This window comes from Podarcis tiliguerta (genome assembly GCF_965153285.1).
Source record: "Podarcis tiliguerta genome assembly, chromosome: 6".
Lineage (NCBI taxonomy): Eukaryota > Metazoa > Chordata > Lepidosauria > Squamata > Lacertidae > Podarcis > Podarcis tiliguerta.
This window is the reverse complement of record NC_139539.1, coordinates 62698724-62721255: the sequence shown is the minus strand read 5'-3', so window position 1 is coordinate 62721255 and position 22532 is coordinate 62698724. Positions and strand designations below refer to the sequence as shown.

Sequence of the window (22532 nt, the reverse complement as noted above, 5' to 3'; positions counted from 1 at the left end):
TGGCCCTTCTCTTTTGAGTGATATATTGTCCTCCCAGTCCAAGAATGTAACAATATAAAAACCTGCATATATTATTGCTGCCCTTGCCTTCTCCAGACACTTGGAATTTAATCTAGCATGAAATAACAAACGATGAGATCTCTCAGGTCAGTCTTAAACCGAGTCTCTGACAACATTTAGACTACAGGCCTCCAGCCAAAGCTTTTGCAGGCTATTTGAAAAGAAAGGTGCAATTTCTCACTTCTGCTCCTCTTACTTCCTGATGCATAAAACTCTCTTCTCCTGACATTCAGTGCTCCCATTTCCCTTCTCTTCTCAGACTCCAGGCTAGTCTTCCTCTCATACACATGTGCCACCTGCTCTCCCCATGCCCCATACTGTTTGCCAGATGGGGAGTAACCACTACATTTGCTTTGTAGGGACATAGGAAGCTGCCTTATACCAAGTCAGACCATTGGTCCATCTAACTCAGTTTTTATATTGATTGGCAGTGACTTCTCCAGGGTTTCAGGTAGGAGTGTCTCCCGGCCCCACCTGCATTAAACATATGACATTCTGCATCCAAAGCAGATGCTCTCTCACTGAGCTATGGAGGTTCATAGGAGGTGGGTTGTTGTTGCTTACTGGTAAGGAACGGGGTGAGGTGTCAGGGAGAGCAGCATGGTGCAAACACATCAGCGGCAGCACCAGATTGGATCAGCTGGTGTGTTTGCCCTGTACCAACCTCCTCACTGCAACAGCAACCCTCCATGGAGGAGGCTAGCCTAGCAGCTCTGCCACACATGTACTTCCGGAGCCTTGTTTCATTTCATTTTCCTAGGCCCTTTCCCTGGATTAATTTGTCTGATGACTTTCCAGTGATCCTGTTTCCCTTCAAGGGTATGTATTCACAGTGTCAGCATTTATACTTTGATCTATATCTTGTCAGATAATTTCACAAAAAGGATTTGTAATCTGGCCTTTACAAGTTTGGCCTCATATAAACCTTTCTCTGATCAGGCCACCCCAAACATCTTATCTGCTTCTGGTTCAGGCCTGGTAGTTGGAACCTGAGCTCCACCATTCACCTTTTTCTATTGTGATGTGTGTCTTTCATATATCTATAAAAAAAGTTTAGTGATCCTGAAGTACAAATCTGCTCATTATGACCAGGAAATTTCTGTTCTGCCCTTGGAGTTCTAAAAACATGTTGAACACAACTGTGTGCCAAGTCATATTCAGCGATATTAAACTGCTATATTGCTTTTTCAGTAACAGAATGTGGTCAGCGGGGAGGAAAACTTCAGCTCTAACAAAGTTCCTGGGGGTGCTAATCTTGCCACCTTGGACTGAGCCAACTGTAAAATCTATGAATCTCTGTGTGTGCTGCATGTTGTGCCTATAGGTGGCAAATTCCTTAGGATTGTATCCAACTAAGTCCTAATCAGAGTAAACCTACTGAAATTAACCAAGTTATGCATATCTAGTAATTTCAGTGGGTCTACTCTGAATAAGCCCAGTACTGAATACAGGTCATTTGAGTCTGAAGAAATCGTTGTGGATATTGTCTAAGGAAAGTGGCAACCCTTTGAAAAGACCAATACTTGTCTATCAGTATAACCAAATAACTCTAAGAATCTCAGAGGTGTTCAGTCATGTGTCTGCCTGAGACTAAACCAGCTCACACTCCCTTGACCTGTGACCTGGTCTAGCCATTTTTAAGCAGTGGTTTACTCTTGCCTTTAACATGGCAGGCAAATTGATCTATACACATTTTTGATAAGGAAGTCCTATGATAAGCTGACAGCAGTGCTGGCACCGCAGGTTGGCTGCATTGGGCGTGTGATGAGGCCCAGAGCCAAGCAGAAGCCCCCACTGCCAATCCCTGGGGGCCTCCTCACTTCTGTCACTGTTCGATCACTTGCTCATCCTCAGCCAATGAACAGTGATTGTCACAAGGACAGCCAGTGTGGGGTAGCGGTTAGCGTATCAAACTAAGATCTGGCAGAGCAGGGTTCAAATCGCCCCTCAGCCCTGAAGCTCACCAGATGACCGTGGCCTGCCAGTCAGCATCAAGTGTCAGTGTCAAGTACCAAATCAAAACAATTGAGATACATTTAATTGAGGAGAGGATTTGTCAAAGGTGTTGAAAAGTGCTAATGTTATTCATGCACTGAAAAATATCTATGTAGTTCAGAAGCCAAAATCTCAGGGGCTGCCTTTCAATTGTGCTGCCTTTCAAAAGCTTAATTTTGAGTGACCTACAGTACCAGATCCTTTTTTAATGATGGAAGGGTTGAACAAATTAATATAATGCACTGACCTACTGGGACATTCTGTTCTTTTTCTGTTTGGTTAGTAACAAGAACATTCCCTAATTTCAGCATTTTCTGTAAGATTTCTTATTTCAGTAGTGGTAAAAGAGACACACCACAGTGGTGTGATATAATCCACTTCAAGTGTTTTCAATTCTTTTCTTGTCCTTTTACCCCCCAATATAAGAGAAAGAGCTGTATAGAAGGAAGAGGGGGAAATGGGGTGCAGAAGAGAGACAAATAGAAAATGCAGCCACAGGGGAACTTGTACAAAATTACTGCTCAAATTGGTAAAGAAAATGGGGATGGGGAAAGGCGGGGGTGATGTTAGGGTAGCAGTAGGATATTGTTGCTGTTGTTGTTATTTAAATTTCTATAATGCCCCTTCATCTAAAGATCACAGGGAAGTTTACAATATAAAGACACAAAAATACACACCATGATGAACAAAAACAATCCCCCTCTCCAGTTTAAAAGGCCATAGATTGTTTAATTAATCTGGGGAGAAGAGGAAGGTTTTCAAATGGCACCTAAAGATGTGTAACAAAGGAACTAGGTGAGCCGCTTTGAGGAGAGCATTCCACAAATGAAGAACCACGGCAGGAAAAGCCCGCTCTCACAGAAAACACACATGAAGAAGGGCTTCAGAAGATGAGTGCAGGGTTCAGTTCATCAGGGGAGAAGTGGTCCTCATTGACGGCAGCAGCCCCACAGTTGCTATCACTGCAGCCCCCACTGTGAATCTGGAGTTCCCCTGACCTTGCCACTGCCATGGGTCTCGTCCCATCCTGACAACAAGCACCACTGCTGCTAGTGAAAGGACCCACTGCTGCTCTGCTCTGCTCTGCCCTTCATGTGTCACTGCAGGCCTCATTTTGACCACCCTTTGCACCCCCTTTGGCAGGTATGTTGTTGCCAAATTCTCTAATACAGTGGTACCTCAGGTTACAGACACTTCAGGTTACAGATGCTTCAGGTTACAGACTCCGCTAACCCAGAAATAGTACCTCGGGTTAAGAACTTTACCTCAGAATGAGAACAGAAATTGCGCGGCGGCAGCACGGCGGCAGCACGGCGGCAGCGCGGCGGCAGCGGGAAGCCCCATTAGCTAAAGTGGTACCTCAGGTTAAGAACAGTTTCAGGTTAAGAACGGACCTCCAGAATGAATTAAGTTCTTAACCTGAGGTACCACTGTACCTGCTTTGACTCTGATTTCATTGTGCTCATGTAGAGCGATATCATATGGTGTACAGCAATGTACTTTAATGTTAAAATGAGGTGCTCCATTATCCTATTAGGAATGGGGCATTTCTTGATCTGAAAATGCACACAACACAGAAAATAGGGAGCACTTCTGGAAGAAACTGAAGAGTTCCAGGATTTTATCTTTGCTTGTGCTGTTACAGGGCTCGTTCTACAATGTGAGAAGCCATATTTCTGGACCGCTGGAAACCTATTCAGAGTAAAAAACATTTAGACTTGTACCAAACATACAAAGAGCACAATTATGATTATTTTACATCTTTAGATGAGAAGTGTTTGAGTCTCATTCACTGAAATGTCACATTACAGTTCTTACAAGAGGTGAAATATAGTTGTTATATGAGCAGGAATCCAGGCAAAGTTAAATACAAAGTCCTACTGATTAATTTCAATGAAAGAATTAAGTATGTGCTCAAAATCTCTCCCACTGAAATCAGTCGGATCTGAAGTCTTTAACTGTGGTTGGCCCATAAGCAGAGAAATTACACAGGAACTGGCTTGGTAATAATTGAAGTGAAGAACTAATCTAGACTTTTTTTTTTAGGAAGAAGGGTAGAATAAAAATTATTACTATTAATAATATTTGCACCCCTTTTTCCTCTTCTTTGACACCTGAGATATAGATTCGGGTAGGTAGATTCAGTCGTTAACAGTCGTCAACAGGTTTACCATACCCATTGAGTCAATCACCCATCTCCTACTACCCTTCTGAGACAAACCCCACCCCACCCTCCCACTATATATAAGGGTCTGGTGACTTATGTTTCAGTGTACAGTGGTACCTCGGGTTAAGAACTTAATTCATTCTGGAGGTCAGTTCTTAACCTGAAACTGTTCTTAACCTGAAGCACCACTTTAGCTAATGGGGCCTCCCACTGCCACTGTGCCACCGGAGCACAATTTCTGTTCTCATCCTGAAGCAAAGTTCTTAACCCGAGGTACTATTACTGGGTTAGCGGAATCTGTAACCTGAAGCATATGTAACATGAAGCATATGTAACCCAAGGTACCACTGTATCTGAAGAAATGTGCATGCACGTGAAAAACTTATACCGAGAACAAACTTAGTTGGTCTCTAAGGTGCTACTGGACATTTCTTTATTTTTTTTATTTATTTCACCTGAGATATAGTTATTTTAGGACTCATCCTAGACTTGTGACTATCATTTGTTTTAAACCGTTTTTAATCTTGCATTCTTAAATTGATGTGACCTGTCCTTATGAAGAAGACGGATAAGAAGCTGAATAATTCTTCTTCATCATCATCAGTAAAGACTGTCTAACTCTTACACTGCTTGTAACTACAAATCAGCCTGAAATCCTATAGCCAGTTATCTGTAAGTCTCATTAAGTTCAATAGGACCTACCGTACATTTGAGTAGATATAAAGGATTGAATTTATCCATTTGGATATCATATAAGTCAAATTTAGGTTCTATACAGGAATGCAATTTAGCCCATATTTATAGTCACAACAATGTAATGAGAATAGTATGTCTACAAGTGAACTAATTTGAATTTTATTTTTCTTCCTTTAAAACAATCACATTTAATTTACCTTGTTCATCTCATAAATATCAAAGTCAGATTATATAGAAAAGAAATCATGACAGAGATTACCTCCAAATGACAATCTTAGTTTAATAATTGGAGGAACAAAATCAATAAAAAGAACATTTTATTGCTTCAAACAACTCATAAATTTAATATATTGAAAATTAAAGTTTGAGTTTAATGAAGAAAGCAATTTTGTTTCCAGCAACTAGCTTGAGTGAAAAGAAAGCCTTGGGAATTTGAACATCCCATCGTACAGCAACAACAGCTCTGAAAACTAAATGCGTCCGCCTTGCCAGATTTGATGTTCTGAAATAGCTTTAATACAGTAGATTTCTTTCTGTCTGAATTTAGATAAATACAATCAGACAATCTGTTGTGGTCTTCCCTAGCTGGGACACTCATGCTCCCATTCCTGGAACAATATCCTCATTCATCTTAACTATGATAACTACTTTGCATAAACATTACTTTGCTCGTAAAGATTGGCTTTTTCGGTTAATAGGAATAGGAAGCCATGAATACACTGAAGCTAGTATGGGTGTTGTGAACAGCGCTGAAACACTGTGCTAGACAAAGAACACAAACTTGTCCTCTCTGCTGTATTATTGTGTTCACATGTGAATCCATACATTCACCCACGTTTTGCAGAATTTTGGTTCCCACGAATTCTGCTGCTCTGCAAAAAGTGGGAGACTTCTATGAACTGTACCTTTGTGTGGTTTTCCTTTCACACTGTGTTCAGCACTGGATTCACCAGAATATTTTTGAAAGTGGATTTATAAATCACAAAATGACTGCTCATGGTTACTTTTAACATAAATATCTGCACCAGCCCAGAAATCACTGAGTGAGTATCCCCCGAAAGAAAACCATAGCTACATTCCATTGACATGATGAAAAAAAGCGAGATTTAGAAAAGAGAAACAGGCAAAAAAGGAAGCAGTGTTCTTATGAATATAAGATGAAATACTCCCCTCCCAGCTAAAGGCCAAACTGAAGGACCATCAATGACAAAAATGTGACAGATGGAATATCTAGATCAAAGTTCCACACTGACCACTTCTCATCTGTGGGTGTGAAGTGAGATCTTTTTAAGTCTTTTGAAATCCATCTTTTCAAAACAACAGTTCTGAATAGACTCATTCATGTAGTTCTGTCTCTCTCTCTCTATATATATATATCAGATACAGAGATCAAAGACTATAACAATTATTAAGGGATTCCAAATTGCCTTGCAAATGAGTCTCACTTACTGTTCTCAGGCTACCCAGTGATGCAATTAATGCATACTCTTCTGTTCTCCTCGTACTTTCAATACTCTGAATTAAGAACCAGCAAAGCCATTTATATATGTCAAGAGATGTATTAATCAGTAGTCACAGCAGTCTTCTCTCTGCCAAAAAGACCAATCTGAAGCCTAGAATGGACACACGTTGTTTATATTCTGAAACTTGGAATAACACGACAGGTCCACATGACTGGTTATTTGGATAGAAGACATAATTTCATTGATTCGATACCTGTAGGGCTCTAATCCAGCGTACGTCTGCTAGAAGATGTCCTGGTGAATTCAGTGAGACTTCCAATCAATATGATCAGTCTGAAAGGCTATAATTTTCAAGACATGAAATTGTCATTGCGGAATTGGTCAATTCCACCCAAATACTTCTCACTTATTTCTATTGCAGCTATCACCAAATTCCAGATCTAAACTTTCTTTTTTGTTTTTAATTACTTTTGCTCATAGAACATTACAATCAATAGCCTTTTGTCTTTTTTGTCTTGACTTGGCATGTGGCAAACTTTTTTCCAAGTTGCTACAGCGTTCTTTGCCCCTAATTAGGTTCGAACCATTTTAACTTCTGTAAGTTTTTAAGCCTGCTCCTTTCACCACCCACAGCACAAATTCTCCTTATTACCTTCTCTTCTCTTCTCTTCTCTTCTCTTCTCTTCTGGCCATGGCTTTCTTCCTTCTATCACTTTCATGAACACAATTTGTCTTATAAAAAAAAGGAACATAGAATGGCATTTTAGAAAATCCTACAGTTAGAATCTAAAAAGGAATCTTGAGTAGAGCTTTTGAGCTCTCTGGTTACAAAAAAACTATGTATTCTGTAGATGTAGAACATGTATACATTTATGATCACTTGAATACTTCCTAGAGGCTGGTGGAACAAAAGTAGTACAAAAAGAGAAGAATCTCTGAAATAAAAAATGGGGGGGGGGGAGAGAGAGATTCCTTAATTGACATCCCATCCTCTCTTTCCATGGTTCCTTTTTTCTCCTGATTTTCTCATGTTTTCTTGGTTCATCCCATCTCCCGCAACCCCTTATATAAACTTTAGTTATTTCTTACACTGCTGAAAATCTTACCATCCAGCTAGGTTGATTGTCTGTTTATAATACTTTCCCATATATTCAGTAAAATATATCCATTCCTCTTTATATCCTTCAACATTTTGGTTTCACATTCTAGTGGTCATCCCTGCTAGCTCCACATATACTAACAGTTTGATATGCCATTCTTCTTTTGCTGGTACCTTATCTGTTTTCCATTTTTGCACTAGTAACACATGTGCGGCTGTTGTCTCATATAGGAAAAAAATTCTCTCCTTTTTGGTGACTTCTGCTGTTATTAACACCAACAGCAATGCTTCTGGGTTTTTAGAAAAGGATTTTTAAAGCATTTTTAAAAGTTCATTATAGATCATTTCCCAATAATTTTTAATTATGCTACACAACCACCACATGTGGTGGAACAAATAAATATTCTTAACTTGGAAAGCTGCCATCCATTGAAGCACAGGTATTCTCTGCCACAACAACCCAAGCAAGTCAGCAGATTGTATTTGTAAAATGTTTTTTCTTCTAATGTTCACAGATCCATGCACAGATGTGAATATGATAGTCCCAATGTGTTACGATATTGAAGCAATGATGCTGCAAGCTGATTGCTTGGGAATGTCATGTGATGTTGGGAGTGTCTGTGGGAAACAGACAGCACCGGAATTAGCTCAGAGTGTAATATGAGCTGCACAGGAAGTGCTTGGTGAGTCGTCTGCTGGAGGTTGATGAGAGCAGACATGATTTTTGTATCACTGCAGAGACAGAAATAAAGCCATGTAAATACGTTTCTGTCTTATCTCTTTCCCCTGCCGGGGGGGCAGGAAAGAGTGGTGTGTTCTTCTCACGCTGAGAAGGATCGCCTATCGTGACCTCTGCCTGGTCCTTGCCGGGAGAGCAGACCGGGAGGTCAACAGGAGACCGAGCCGGGTGCCTGGGAGAGATGCCAGTTTCTGCTGATAATGGCTCGGAATCCAACACAATGTGCTCTTTTCTCTGTGCACTCTTAAATTGCAGATGATGGCAATCAAGTAATGTTTTCCAAAATGCTTCCTTAATTCGTTTGGTTTTTTCCTGCCAAGATACTAAAGATGTGTACAAGTTAAGAGAGTATACCAAGTAGCATGCACTGATGTAGCAACAAGTGAGAGTGAAGAGAGAAATGGATCTGTCCAACTCCACTTGATATCAGCTCCAAGCCTGTTGTAGCATCTTAGGCACATAGGTGGTCCTAATTTCAAGCAGATGAATCGCCCACATTGTCATCTTTATCTCACTACATTGCATCTCCTCCCAGGAGGTGTGCCTTGTTGCAATTTGTGCATTGACTGTAACCAACTGCTGTGGTACAGATATATTCATGTATATTCATGGAATACATGAAGGGGGTGGGGATCTTGCAGAGTGTCGCACAGGATAGGTGCAAGAAAGGCATTGCTTATAAGTGGAAACAGAAGGTGGCAACTCCAACTGAACCCAATTTATTTTCTTGGATCCCTTAATAACTCAGATGTTTTAAGTAGAATGCATTATAAAAGTATTTCAAATTCGGTGGCTCAATGCCACCTTTTTCTTGGGGCCTATAAAGTGTCGTATTGCCTACATGGCTCCATTTCCAGAAAGCTCCATTTTGGAATTTGCTGCTGGCTGCTGCTAGCAGGGACCTCACTGGTGGCATTCCCCCTCCCCACCACCTTCACATTCAGCAGGGAAAGCTCTGTGCTGGTGTTACTCTGCAGGTGATGAGAAGTCAGCAGAGCTAGTGGACAGACACCTCAGCCCAATCCATAAACACCCTAGTCTAGCACAAAGGTGTTTTGATTGCTCTAGAAGCCCCCATCCCTGAAACTGATGAATAATCTCAGCTTCCCATGTCCACCAGAGAAGCATAATAATAATTTATTATTTGTACCCCACCCATCTGGCTGGGTTTCCCTAGCCACTGGGCGGCTTCCAACTAAAGATTAAAAATATGTTAAAACATCAGTCATTAAAAACTTCCCTAAACAGGGTTGCCTTCAGATGTCTTCTAAACATCAGATAGTTGTTTATCTCTTTGACATCTGATGGGAGGGCGTTCCACAGGGCGGGTGCCACTACCGAGAAGGCCCTTTGCCTGGTTCCCTGTAACCTCACTTCTCACAGTGAGGGAACTGCCAGAAGGCCCTCAGTGCTGGACCTCAGTGGCCGGACAGAACGATGGGGGTGGAGATGCTCCTTCAGGTATACTGGGCTGAGGCCGTTTAGGGCATTAAAGGTCAGCATGAACACTTTGAATTGTGCTCGGAAACGTACTGGGAGCCAATGTAGGCCTTTCAAGACCGGTGTTATATGGTCTCGGCAGCCGCTCCCAGCATAGCTGTCAACTTTTCCCATTTCTTGTGAGGAATCCTATTCGGAATAAGGGAATTTTCCTTTAAAAAGGGAAAACTTTGACAGCTATGGTTCCCAGTCACCAGTCTGGCTGCCGCATTCCCTGAATTTTTCACCTTGACCTATTTTCAGGTAATTTTGAGTTCAGTGCAAATTTTATCATTGCATTTCAGTCATTTAAGTTATGAATGAGACATGTAGTAATAATGTGTGTGGGAGAGAGAGGCATATAGCTCCAGCCAGGGTTAGCAGAAATTTGCCTCCGTGCCTTCTTACAACCTTCTGACACTGGCAATGGTCTGATTCTGCTCTGACATCTCAGAGCTCCATGGACTCCCACTATGTTATGTTGCAGCACTTGCACCAGACAATCCACCAAATGTCAGACAAGTCTTCTCCTCCACTATCACAGAATATCTTTGAATCTGAAACAGGAACTACTGGCAACAGGTACAGTGACAGTTTGCAGTCTTTCCCCCCAGTGAACAGCTCCGTTGTTTACAATGTGACCATTTCCCCACTCAACAGTTCAGCAAGTGTAATCCATCTATTTACATTTACATACTCACCAGCAAGTGAGTGAATTTTAAAGTGGTCTGATTGTTGAAAGCAGGGGAAGGAATAAGCATAAATGGGCACTCTGGAATAAAAAAGCTTAATAGCCTTCACTCTGTTCCGTCCGCCACAAAGTCCTTTCTGGGGTGGGAGTCTTTTGTATTTTTATTTAAATCAGAAGACAGAATTTCACAAGATCCTTTTCCCCTGAGGATCTCTGGAGGTGTTTTTTTACTGCTTGAATCAGAGGAAGATGCATTGGGGTGGGGGAGGGGGAGAAGAGCATACTTGTTGTGCTCAAGGAAAAAGAAGTGTTAATATATCAGGAAAGTGCTGGCTTAATGCAACTTGGAAAATGTGTGTTTCCCAAGTGAGCTCTACGATAAGCTGCCTACATACACAGTGAGTGGTGGCAAAAGGCTTTTATGACTCTATCTCTAACTCGGCAATCTCAACATGCACTTAAATATTAGTTTACAAGCTGCAGGTATTAAGTAAACACCAGAGGGAAAACAAACAGAGGCAGCATTAAACACGAGGACACAAGGCTCGAGATGAAACATCTTCTGGCCAGCCATGAGGCAAATGCTCATTTTAAAGCTTCAGGATAGTCTGAGATCAGAAGGAAACTGGAGGGGTGACCACATTTTGGGTCCATGCGATTAGGATCTGATCCAAAAGCTATTTAAGTTGCATGTATAAAGAAATTGCTGGTGGCGGTCTTAAGTGAAACTGTGTGCTGAAAATGGCACAGAGTATGCAACTATTATGAGAAATGTAGAGACGGGTGGGATCTCGGAAGTCATCTAGTCTGACCCCCTGCTAAATGCAGGATCCACCATGGAGGAGGCAACTGCAGTGGGCTGTACTGAAGCAAAACCATGGCTGAAGTTGATAGGCTTATCTTGAACAACCAGCTATTAGCAATGATAATAATAGGACTTGCATGAACAGAAGCAGTAAGCCTCCAAACACTAGAAGCCAGAAGAAATAACAGATAAATCCCATCCTCTTCAATGACTGCTTGTGAGACTTTCCCTGCTCAGCCATTGTTGGAGACAACGCTGGACTTGATAGCACTGCAAGTCTTCGATTCCAGAGCTCCTGAAGTCTCATCTCTCAACATTACAGATCAGTTATCAAGAGTGGCTGGGTGGGGTCAGCCACTGGGAGACATAGTGGGGTGCAGGGGAGGAGCTGAGAAAGCCCCACTGTATGAGCAGTTTTCTTCTTGATCTTCTGTGAATCCATCAAAGAATATATACAGTATATGGACTGTGATTTATTGTGATCTTCTATTTAAAGTGTCCCTGGCCAACCCCAAACCATTTCTTCTCCTTACTTGCCTTGCCTATTGCAGGAATAGCTACAAGGTTTGTATGGTTTTTTTTGTGTGTTTTTTTGCTGAATATACATCTGAACAAATACCATTTCTCCTTTCTCTGATAATTTGCCTAGAAACCAGAGGAAGACAGGCTAGAGAATTAAGCTTTAGTGTGGTCTGCTTAACACATATAAAGCGTCTTTCCAGAACAGACCTTACAATATTTCCTTTAGGGAACCAGTTAAGGACCAAGACAAGAATTTGATGATAGTAAGATCTATAGTTTGAATTGCTGACAAAACCCAATAGACATTTGGGGCAGTGACATTCATATGAACTTTCCCACCCGCTCAGAACTTATTATCAGAGAGCTTTTTTCCAGGGTCTTTCTGTTCAGGGAAATTGCAGAAGTTCAACCAGCCAGTAGACTTTGATTAGCAAAGATTTATGTGCATTGGTTTTAGTTCAAGGTGTCTCTTGTCATCTATTGCCTATTAGCTATTATGTGCGCTAAATTTACACAGAACATAATTCTGAAGAGGGGCTGACACTGCCACAGACATAACGGGGTGGCTGTTTTGTTTTTAAAGACCACAGCCAATTCAAAAGATTGCTGCTTGATAGATTATACTAGCACTGCCTTGTTAAGATGGCCACAAATCACTATCAATATCAGAGACGAACTGACACTTGTGTGGCCCGTCAAACCAGCCATGGAAGTCAAGAGGTATTTGGCTTGTGAGTTGTCATTAAAATCCACTCCTCCTTCCACCCTTCACACCACCTCCAATTGACCACACTGTGCTTGATGTGGGTTAACATATTATAAGAATGTTGGGTATAAGAGTCCTAGGAGTCTGCCTCATCACAGAAGGCTGAGCCAAAGAACCTTCCATCTAATCATTCTTGAATCACGATTCTTGTCAGATTACATTGAATTTGCCAATTCTGCTACAGGCACTTCTTTAGGGCCATCATCAAGGACAAATAGACTGGCAGGCACTAAGGAATCTCCTTTTCTTGGTTGGTGGCCCCATGTTTGTGGAACTCCCTCTGAAAAGATATACACCTGGCTCCGTTTTTATTCACTTTCAAACACGCATTGAAAACCTTTCTGCTTTTATCTACCCTTAGCTAAGATGCTGTGCTGGGTATTTTGTAAATGGTTCCTGCTTTGATGTTAGTTGTTTTCTCTGATTTCCTGGGATGGGTTGCATAGTGTTTTTAGACTGCTGTTTTCGTTGTATCATTGCAATCTGATTATTTTAGTTAAATATGTTTTTAAGCACTGTAGCATTCATCAATATTTTCTCACTCCTACCTTCTTTTAAAAAACCAAAACAAATTATAACCCTGCCCACCCCTACACCCTGTCCATGCTTTATAGCACATGGTACTACCATTCCAGGGACACAGGTGGTGCTGTAGTGTAGAGCCTAGGGCTTGCCAATCAGAAGGTCGGTGGTTCGAATCCCTGCGACAGGGTGAGCTCTCACTGTTTGGTCCCAACTCCTGACCACCTAGAAGTTTGAAAGCACATCAAAGTGCAAGTAGATAAATAGGTACCGCTCCGGCGGTAAGGTAAACGCCATTTCTGTGCACTGCTCTGGTTTTGCCAAAAGCAGCTTAGTCATGCTGGCCACATGACCCGGAAAAACTGTCAGCGGACAAATGTCAGCTCCCTCAGCCAGCAAAGTGAGGTGAGCGCCGCAACCCCAGAGTCGTTCATGACAGGATTTAACTGTCAGGGGGTCCTTAACCTTTACCTTTACTACCATTCCAACTCCTGATTTTGGATAAGCCATTCCATTCTCCCATGCCTACACAGCAATATTTCCACCCATAAAACAGATGGAAGACATTGGCAAAGTTTTGAGATTTGTTGTCGTTTAGTTGTTTAGTCGTGTCCGACTCTTTGTGACCCCATGGACCAGAGCACGCCAGGCACTCCTGTCTTCCACTGCCTCCCGCAGTTTGGTCAAACTCATGCTGGTAGCTTCGAGAACACTGTCCAACCATCTCATCCTCTGTTGTCCCCTTCTCCTTGTGCCCTCAATCTTTCCCAACATCAGGGTCTTTTCCAGGGAGTCTTCTCTTCTCATGAGGTGGCCAAAGTATTGGAGCCTCAGCTTCAGGATCTGTCCTTCCAGTGAGCACTCAGGGCTGATTTCCTTAAGAATCGATAGGTCTGATCTTCTTGCAGTCCATGGGACTCAATGACAAGCTGAATTAGTAAAAAGTAGTGTCCATGAAATTTCTAAGGATAATTCCAGAATGAATCAGCATAAGTTTATGAAGTAAGAAAAGAAAAGAAAAAAGCGTATGGTGGCAGAGGTGTTTGGTTCTTTGGTTAGAAAGATGTATATTACTGTGATGAGGAAGGTATACACCCCCCAAAAAGCAACAGAAACTCCAGTTGAAACATTTCTAACTTCAAAGGTGACAGAACAGAAAAGTGTTAGAGGTAGAGTTGTTTTAAAACTCCCTGCTGCTCTTTATCCTACAACAGGAAAATACCATAGCATCTAGAGATTGAAAATTAAATTAAACAAAAATGGTGCAGGTATATGTTAATCAAACCAAACAACAATCAGGATAACAAGAGCTGCACTATTTAGAGGAGTGGTGAGGAATCTGTTACCCTCCAAATGTTGCTGGGCTTCAAGCCCCAAGTCCCTTGCTCATGCGGACTGGAGCTGGGGGGGGGGGGTGTTTGGAGTCCAGATGGAGAATCACAGGCTCCCCACCACTAATCTAGAGGATGCACCAAATTTCCTAAATGTAAAATAGTGTGATTCTGACACCTGGCTGGAGTATTATTGCAACAGAGTCTTTAGAGTTGTGACAACACTAAATTTGCACCCACCACAGAAATCACACTCACACATTGAACTTCTTTTTCCAAAACCTCTGGTAGTACTTACCTCTTGTCAAGATTTCCCACAATACCTGCTTCCCCTCACTTTCCAGTGTCAGCCAATGATGTGAGATAGAGAAGAGGAAATTTGGAGTGTCATGTTAGCGCAGCTCATTTCCATCTGACCTAGGAAGGCAGACTTTGACTGATTTCAGCTACAGAGGTGGCTGCTGCAGTTGTAGGCGCCAGAGACAATCTAGTTCTTGAGTCCAGCAAAACCAGTCCCCTGCGCTCTGTCTAGCCCACTTCCATCCTGCCTGGGAGGACATGACTCCAGCAACAAAGTCTGTTACTGTTGCTGACAGTGCCTAGAATGTATTTCTTCTGTTTAGGGAGATGTCAATGTGAATGTTTTTGTTAGCTTGCTCATGTAGGTATATAACACTATATATGTGAAATGTGATCGATATGATTATGCTTTGTTGTACCTATATAATGATTTCTTTATTGTTCTTCACTTTAGCATTATTTAGAAAAAAAAGGCATCTAAATACACTTAACGATAATGATGTGGGTCAGCATTGTTTAAAGCTGAGTGGAATCTTTTAGGGAAACATTTTGCTGATGAAATGTTTCCCAAAGTTTTTGTTTCAATATTTCAATATTTCCCAATGTTTTTGTGACAGGTGCCACAACCACCCACAACTACACACCCACACACTAATTAAGGGTCATTGTGGAAGATGCAGAATGGTGGCCAGAAATCTTTCTCCAGATATAGGTCATCAACCAGAGTGGCCAAACCAGGCTTGAGGCCAAATTGAAATGGGTCAAAGTGTTGGCTCTGTAGGAGTGCCAACTAGTTTGGGCCTCAGCCTTGATAGAAGCTGCAAGGAGTATGTGCTACAAATGGAAAACAAATGTGTATGTTTATCAGAGTATAAACCGATTATGAACAAAATTCTTAACTCTGGAGATTTTCTTGTTTCAGAACCACTTGAGTTGCCCCCCACAACAATGTGTATGTATATATATAGACACACACACTTCGCTCCAAAAGCAATCAAGCATACAGCAGATCGTTGTGAAATGGACAAATTAGGCTCCAGTCAATTTCTGAGAGCTATTTACTTAAGTCTACATGCTTTGTTCACAGATGGTTTTTATCTAGGTCTACAAATTCTCATAAAACGATAAAAGAGAGGGGGAAATCCATTTTGATGGTGTGATGTATCTGGCAAATGAGAACTGTGCTGAGCCTCCAATTAAAACTGACAAGTCTTTAAAATGCTTAATCCCACAGATGCAGTATGACAATCCCAAAGTGTAGAGCATAAATGATATGTTTCAGTCATCTGTTACTGTTTAAGGATGGTTTGGGGTTTTGTTTTGTTTTGTTTCTTTAAAGACTAGACAGCAAAGAAATCCAGTTAACTGATTAGCAAGGCAAGAGTGCAAATTAAAAATAAAATGGTTTGGGGACTGAAATATTTACTGCTGAACTCTTCTGCCCTTTCCTATTTTCTTGCTCAATATGAACTACATTAGGCAGACATCCGAGGACCTAAATGAACTTGCAAATTATTATTTTTCCTTGAAATTGTCTATTAAAGGGAAATGAGCAAAAGTGATTAGTTTTCGAGCTCAGCTTGGACAATGGGTGCTGTCTTTTAAATGGTCCTTAATTTAGGCTCAAGTGTTTAATTTCAACTTTCTGATCGCAGTGGCTCTGCATTCTCTGCAGGTATTCAAGATGTTCAGCCTGATTAATTGGGCAGGCTGGATTTCCCATATTTTGAGCCCACTTGAAAGGGGAAGTAAGAAATGAATTGTGCCAAAAGGCTTTGGTCTATTTTTTTATTAATCGAGTAGATTAGATGGATCATGAAAACAATCTTCTAATTTATAAGAGTCAATCTCATATCTTGTTAAACAAGAGTTATTATTATTGAACTTAAACCGCTGAAGTGTGCTATACCAAAGGCCACATTCCGCGCAGCAGAACGCCACTTTGAACACTAGCATGTTAACCACATGCTAATAGGTTCTCAGCAGGCTGATAAGTTATTGATTATCTCAGCTTGTATAATTTGTATCAAGACAGGACAGTGTAGTTAACTGGAATATAAGTGCTTCCTTCTTGCTACCTGAATCTGACTCACATTCTCATCAGTCACTTCATTCAGGGCCGTGGTAACAGACAGACGGCTTTGTCTGTAGGTGGATGGATCCCTTTGTGTAGAAAAGGACCAAACACCATTATACCCTGGCCTAGAAAAAAAAACCAACCTGCAGCTCCTATTATACCTACTAGCATTAATCTAAACAGTAGTTGGGAGTGCCAAATGGAAAAGCCTTTCAAAACAGTTTCTCTTTGTTCCCTTGCTAATGTGTATGTTGAAATTATCCTCCATTTTATATTTTGTTCATCTTTAGGTAGACAGGAATAGAGCGGAAGGGGATACAAAGACTATGTGTGATTACAACGGCCAAGTGAGGGACTTATTCATATTGCAGCCATCTGATATATCATTTTAAATTACTTCGACAGAGAGCACTTGACTATTGTGTGTAAAACTTATACACAGGCATAAAGAAATTTTAAAGTGTTTCTGTTCTCTCCATTTACCTCAACTAAAAGTTCTTCTTATATAAAAAAAAAACCCCTTGGCGTATCTTATGCAAAATTCAGAAGCGAGGTAGCAAGATGTATAATGAACTCTGCCATGCATTACAACTTCTGTGCATGCTGCGAAAAGAAGTATAGAAAGTGCTATCCTCCAAAGAGGATTAAATGCTGGAGAAAACAGTCGTTTCTTGTCATTAACAGCAGGGCGAAAAGGTAGAAATTTGACACATTGTGTGTTTGTTTGTATAAAGCATTGTCCCAGATTTCTGACATGGACCACATGTTGGAGTCGCTGACATGCTTTGGATAAACAGAAAATAAAACATCAAAGACCAGAAGAATATTTTTTTGTTCAATAGCTTCATGTTAATATGGTGGGTCTGACAGGCTGATTTCAATATGGGGCAATTCCACTGGGAAGATTGGTGATAACTTGTGTGAAATGTATATAAAAGTTGAACTTGGTATGTGAGTTATTTCATATTCATTGTTTCCCATTCAGCTCCTATTATACCCACCAGCATTAATTTAAATAGTAGTTCGAATGGCAAATGGAAAAGCCTTTCACATCAGTAGGATGGGGCTTACATACAAAGGGCAATATAAAAGAAGCCTTTTCCAGATCTTCCCCGTGTTTGGTCTAATGTCCCCAAAAGCACACATGGAGCCAGATGGGTTAGGTATGCATGTTCCTTTGGATGTAGCTGTGAAGGCAAATGTTCAAAGGAAGAGGGGTGGTTTTTCTTGCATCCAGTATCTTACCAATGAGGACACCTGCCCTCAAGCCCAACCCTCCTTTCTAAAACGACAGTAGTCTATGAGATGCCACTGTTCCATGCCAGTGCTCATGAAGCTCTGACTGAGATACCCATTAGCTGGGAAATGAGGGTCTTGGGTGTCTGTGGATTGTGTTGGCCGGGTCGGGTGTCTTCTCTGGGATATGGTGAGTTTCCATATATTAGTGGTAGAAGACATGCTTCAAACAATTCAGGAGGGCCAAGCTTCAACTCCTAACATCTCTAGTTAAAATGACCAGCTAGCAAGTGACCTGCCTGAAGCCCTTGGAAGCTGCTGCCACTCAGAACAGGCAATGCTGAGCTCAAATTAGGCCACATCCTATGATATGGACCCCATATCTTCTATTTCCCTTCTGTAAGTATTCAGGGATGCATCTCTTAAGAATTAGGGATGTGTTCAGTGAAAGTTGTGAGGGGTAGCTTGGAAACCAAGGAGTTGAAATTATGCAAGAAACCACTTCACTAGTTCTAGTGTTGTTGTTTTCTTGGGGGGCGGGGAGCTGATCTGTTCCACATTGAAGTGGATAGGCCCATAACTTAACAGAAGGTAAGATGAGTATTGCTCCTCAACAAGGCAGAATGCACAGGTGGCAGGGTCATTTCAACAGTCCCAATGTGGAGGTGTCTTCCGTGGATGACTCAAGGGCTGTATTGGGACCTGTGACCCAGAAGTTGCTCAAGCCAGCTTTACTGCTTATGGGCCTCTGCAAAGTGAACATCATTATACACACACATGCACAAACACAGTGCAGATACAGTTCTAAACTTTCAAAAGGCCAGCTTAAAAAAAAATAAAAACAAAAAAACTAACACTGCATAATTCTGATGGAGCCTTGTATCCATGAGTACAAACATTTGAACTATCTTCAGTCCTTATGCTATGAATGAAATATGTGAACAAGGAGGAGTACACAGATACCTATTTCTCTAAGCACAGCTCTAAAACCTTGGCCCTGAAATATTATTACAATGAGTAAAGCTGCTATTAAATACTAAATAAAACACTGATTTGTTACAAAGATTTATAGCTAGCACTAAATATACTACTGTGGCTAATAAACCTTAATCTTTTACTACTCTCTTTATTATCATCACATTGCTATGGTTATAGCCATGCTCTGCTCCTCTTATAGATAATACATTAGTAGCCATCAACATTAAAAAATGCATAGAAGTCATCAGCCTGGGACTATCCAAGTGCCATCAAATGCTGTGTGTCAACAGCTCCTTAAGCTTTCATTGGCACATCAGGCTGTTATTTCAGTTTCAGTGAAATGGGCACCAGATGTTATTTACATCCAGCTGATATCACATTTGCCAAGTGACCCACATTCTTTGGGTCAAGCTCACAATCACCGTTGGAAACCAAAGGAATCTTGAAAAGCTCAGCTGCATGTGTCAGAGCAAGCTCTGATTTCTCCAACTTTAAGTACTGGTGTGTTTGTAAGCATTCGCAAAGAGCTGTTGCTTGCTGGGACTTTGTGTGTTCATGGAACGTTAAGTTCTTCTTCTTGTGGTTCTTTCTATTAGTTTTCGTCTGACAATGGCTCTCCACCAACCCCCCCCCCCCATTCCCTTCCTTACACTCTGCTTAGTAAATGATCCTAGTGGTAGTATTGAAAATTACTGATTATTGTTGATTATTAGACCTTCTTCGGGTATTATGCCTGAGCAGTGAATACCACCGTGAGTATGGAACACATGCAACAGCTATGCCACAATACCTCCATGTGCACTGGACCTGCCTGCTCCAACCCTACCTTTCTACACTAAGCACAAAGGTCTGAAGGGAACATCTAGACATATTTGCTTGAACACATAAACCTCTTTGGGCAGCTTCTAAGCACTTTCAGCTGAACATGCTTTGGACACACCTCAGACATTCCCATTCATTGAGGGCAGGCATGGAATGGGCTGGTACAGAGACATTGGGCACAGTTTCCCTGCCCCCTGTATGCATTGCCATTCCCAATTCTAGCCTAATACCTGAACAGAGCTTAAAAGGTTGCTAACATATGTACACATCTCTTGATTTCTGAATGTTCCTTCTGTGCTGGCCATATCTGTGATGGCCCATTCACTAAGTCAAGTGATAGCCTGAGGCTGCAGTCATCAGATATGGCTGTTGCAAGACGTTCTGCCACCTGAGACAGAGATGCTGCCATTCCCTGCTGACACCCTCCATTCGTGTTTTGCCACCATAGCAGGGAGTGCTAAGGTTCCTCAGGGCCTCCTGCTCAACAGTGCCTCACTCTTATGAAGGACCCTAAGGTCATTTAGTGGGCAAGGTGGCCTGGTAAATTACTTGCCCTGCTCTTGCCTTGCTGCAGGAGCAGCAAATACTACCTAAAGTTTCTGCCTTGGGAATAGTCAGACTTTAAAATCAACAGTCTCCTAGTGTTAAATTTTAAACAATGTTTGCAATGGTAAAGCAGCTGTGGTAAAATCTCCTGGGTCACTTTGTTCGGAATGCATCACTCTAAAGCAGGATCCTTCCTCAGAGGAAGGCAGAAGAAGAAGAAGAAGAAGAAGAAGAAGAAGAAGAAGAAGAAGAAGAAGAAGAAGAAGAGTTTGGATTTGATATCCCGCCTTTCACTCACTTTAAGGAGTCTCAAAGCGGCTAACATTCTCCTTTCCCTTGCTCCCCCACAACAAACACTCTGTGAGGTGAGTGGGGCTGAGAGACTTCAAAGAAGTGTGACTAGCCCAAGGTCACCCAGCAGCTGCATGTGGAGGAGCGGAGACGCGAACCCGGTTCCCCAGATTACGAGACTACCGCTCTTAACCACTACACCACACTGGCTCTGGGCCTTCAGAGAGCCCTGTAGGAGTGCTGCAGACCACACTGGTGATGTGGCAAAGCAGCCTCAGTCGAGGACTAAACGGTGGCAAGTGGGAAGCCAGGCTTGGGGTGATCTGCCATCTGAAGCAGGAGTCTCAGTGCGGCCAACAGGTAAGTCAGACCAGTTTTCATGCATTCCCAAAACAAGCCTAGTCATTAATCAACATGAGATGTAAACATAGTTTTATTTGGTCCTAGCCAGAGGGTCATTGACAAGTGACAACGGACTTCCATGAGAAGTGGTGGATTGTCCTTTGTTGGAGATTTTTAAACAGAGGTTCGATGGCCACCTGTCATATATGATTTAGTTGCAATTCCTGTATTTCAGGGAGTTGGACTAGATGACTCTCGGGTTCCCTTCCAACAATTTGATGTTTCTACGATTCTATGACACTGACTGATGGTAGGTATAAAAAGAGATGAAAAATATCCATCAAGGAGCTCTGTGCCTCTTACTGAAAAGCATACTTTGTTCCTTTAGAACTCTACTGAGTTTCCAACATAAAGTTGCAAGCAGACAGAGGTTTGTCCAATCCAGATAAAATAAATGCAGTAGCCTGACCTTCACAGGAGGCCAACATAGTCCTCCAAATGCCAACATTTGTTTTGCACTGGTTCCCCGTAACTCTAAAAGTGATTACTGGGGTCTGAGTGGGGGGAACATCCACACATAAGCACAACTGAAGCAGCAATAGATTTGGAAAGGTACAGGAGCAGCATATGTTGACATTGAGAGTCATATTTTCACTTGAGTGTGTTGCTTCCTAGCCAGGTGAGTGGAGAGTATGTGACTCTGAGGGGTAATATGTGTGTTTGTTGGAGGAGTTCTGTGCCTTGGGTCAACTGCTTTAGTGAAGCAATGCCTGTACCCAGCTGGAGTTTCAGAGGCACTAATGAGGAAGTGTGGAGCAGTTGCCTCCTACTTTGGGAGCTACTGATGTCCAGAGGAGAGAGAGACTTTCCATGCAAATGGAGGGGCTACAATATGTACTTACAAATGTCCTTCTGTGCAGTTTCCTTGAAATGGTTTAACCCAAGCAATAGGGACAATCTCTCAACATGAAATAAAGTTCTGCAGTGTCCTGCCTTGTCCATTGTTTTCAAATGTATGGCTTTTCCCCTCTGTGTCAGGTGGCAGAAGGAAAAGAAATGATGTTAGAAGAAGAAGAAAAACATGCAAAGGAGAGAAAGAGAGAAAAAGAGAAAGCAGGCTTTAGATCTGCTGTACGAGACTGCAATTCCTGAAAGTGAATTAAAGTTTCTCTTTAAACAAGAAGCCAAGGGCATCTGCAAATGTGAAGCAGCAGCTAGATCAAAATGTAAACAGACACCATGTGTAAAGGTAAATAATGTCAGTGGAAAGGTTAACTAATGTAAGAGTGAGTTTCCAACATATGCCTCAGGCCGCCATGACTACTTTTGCAGTGCATATCAATTACAATAATTAAAGTGAGATAGGTTAAATTCACCCGGGAGGAGGGATAGCATAAAGTTAAACTAGTGTAATGTTCTTTAAAAAGGTACGTACACACTTCCACACAGTACTTGAACCAAGGTTGATTTCACGCCTTGCGAATTTCTTAACCATGCCGTCAAAGCTGTGTTCTGATAGTGCAGCACTTTAGTAAACCAAATGCTCTGCATTTATTTAGATTTATTGACAGAATCATTTTATACCCTTCTTTTTGACCCTAATAA

At 41.6% G+C, this 22532-nt stretch overlaps 1 long non-coding RNA gene across 1 annotated transcript; it reads left to right on the top strand.

Annotated features, from left to right (window-relative positions):
• Positions 1–830: 830 nt before the first annotated feature.
• On the top strand, positions 831–22046 carry LOC310681075. The gene is made up of 3 exons (XR_014513104.1): positions 831–879; positions 21163–21237; positions 21966–22046. It is a non-coding gene; the product is annotated as an uncharacterized lncRNA (long non-coding RNA).
• Positions 22047–22532: the final 486 nt, after the last annotated feature.